General features: G+C 29.2%; 1 protein-coding gene across 2 annotated transcripts in view; it reads left to right on the plus strand.

Annotated features, from left to right (window-relative positions):
• Positions 1 to 2,500, plus strand: part of LOC122333897 (WD repeat-containing protein 70) — a 58,582-nt gene that overhangs the window by 25,422 nt on the left and 30,660 nt on the right. The window lies entirely within an intron of this gene.

Raw genomic sequence — 2,500 nt, forward strand, 5'->3', positions numbered from 1 at the left:
ATATATATATATATATATATATATATATATATAGTAGATATATATGTACACACACACAGTCATATTAAAAATAGATGTGTATGTTTTTGTGTGTGTTTTGGAGGTTTAAAGCACATTATTTACAACGAGCCATGTTTTCAGCTCTTGTTTGTAATTATTTGAAGAAATGAATGAGACTCAGTGAGCCGAACTGAACTTCATACCTTTTCCTCTGTGAAGCGGTGTCTGAAGGTGGTGGTGGTGTCTTCCTGGGTTTTAGTACGTGACGAGAAGCCGTGTCTCTTAGCGGGTCAAGAAGGAGCTGTTTTAGTGCACTTCAGCGGACGGGGTCTGTGTATTATCAGGATCCCTGAGGAAATAAGCAGGCGAGAGAGAGACGGTGGTGTCCTCGCTCACAGCTGTGTTTGACTGTGTGGAGAAGATGGAGAAGATGGAGTAGGTGTTGTCCGGCTTTCGCTGGTTTCCCGTGAGGCCACCGCTGAGTCTCAGATCTGTTCAGGAAACTACAATACCTCGTAAAATACATATAAAACACAGATTTATACTGTTTGTTGCTTATTATGTATCATACACGTAATAGACATTTGTAATAGAAATACTTAATAGAATGTTTATATATATATATATATATATATTGTAATGCAAATGTAAGGGTTATTAGGGTTGTCAACTCATGCTGTTATTCAAAACTATTTAATACGATAATATATTTTAATTGCAAATTGTTTAATATAAATAGTAAGAAAACAATAGTAGAATTAATATAATATAAAATGTGCATTAACAAATGTATTTTATTATTGATTACAATAATAATATAGAAGTGACATTTTAAGATATGGTTCATATATATATATATATATATATATATATATATATATATATATATATATATATATATATATATACTATATATATATATATATATATATATATATACTGTATATATGATTTTTTTTTTTTTTTACTTGAAATGATAATATATTGTTATAATATAATAAGTTTTTTGGAAGTTAGCCATAGAAATATTGAATCTAAAAATAATCATATATAATTTATAATGTAATGTTTAATTTAAAGTTTTGTTATATTTCTACATCTATTATTTTCATTTATTTATATATATATATATAAACATGTTAATGTTAATCAAAAAATATTCTGTAATTGTATAATGTAATACAATTTTTAATATATTTCAAATTTTTTATATATTTCTACTAATAGTAAAAATATTAAATTAATTTACTAATTTTTAAGATAAGTGTTTGGAATCGGTACATTTTAGCTACATTAAAAAAATAAACTAATTTAGTTGACTAACTTTCAACTTATTTTTTTACATTAAACGTAGCTAAAAAAAATAGTTTGCAGCCACTTATTAATATTAGTGATATTTATTCTCCGTCCAGGAGACGATGCACACACACACAGAGATCTGCCGTGTTCTCAGCAGGTGTGAAGCTCTTATTGAAAGCAGTCTTCTTTGTAAACTCCGGACGCTGCGGAGCGGGCCTGTCGTGACTCGTTAGTGTGCTTACGTTTGAGGGGACCAGGCTCTAATTGGCAGCAGGTATGTGAGTTAACACGGAGCATATGGCCGAGCCGTAAATACCCATCAGACCAGGAAGGATAGCTTCTTCACGGCAAAAAAAACTTTTTCGCTTCCACAAAGAAACGTCTTGAGGTTCTCGAGATTTTTTATGGAGCCGTCGTGACTCGTCTTTATCATTGAGAGCGTACTTCAACAGCTAAAAAGGTGGCATTTGATGGATTTGACTCGGCCAATGACGCGTGTTGGGGCCGGGGCTATCTGTCTGGCTGACCAATGGCAGGCGTCGGTGTATTGTAGTCTGCGTTTTGTCATGTTTCACCTCAAAATGATATTTTTGCATTGTGACATTTGCTTTTTCAGCGCATTTATTACTGTAGCGCAGAAACATCTCATTTATTACTGTAAATGAAAGATGTTGTTTCACTTATTACGTATTATTATATAATTCACAGGTCAAAAAACTCCTAGTGAACATAGATTAGGCTTTATTTTAATTGTCTATGTAATATTTACTCATTTTCTGAATGAAAATAAATATATTTAAACTATGTAAATGTATAAAATTTATATTTTCTCAATACAATAATTTTTTTTTAATTATGCAAACTCAATTTTGTAATGAAAAAATAACTAATTATAAATGTATGCATTTTATTTATACACAATCTATTAATTGTCTCTAGTTATAATTATTTCATTTATGAAAATTAATATTTTTGTTTTTGTTTAATTTTATAAATGTAAAAATTGTCCTATGCCATTTTTTTTCTATATGCCAACGATCTTTTAATGCAAAGGTAACTAACTATAAATGTATTAATTTTCCTTATACGCATCTATTAATTGTCTATGCAGTCTTTATTTATGGACATTAATTAATTTTAATGCAGAAATTACTCATTATAAATGTATGCATTTTTTTAGACAATATCTGTTTAATTTTCT

Source organism: Puntigrus tetrazona, unplaced genomic scaffold, assembly GCF_018831695.1.
Source record: "Puntigrus tetrazona isolate hp1 unplaced genomic scaffold, ASM1883169v1 S000000401, whole genome shotgun sequence".
Taxonomy (NCBI): Eukaryota; Metazoa; Chordata; class Actinopteri; order Cypriniformes; family Cyprinidae; genus Puntigrus; species Puntigrus tetrazona.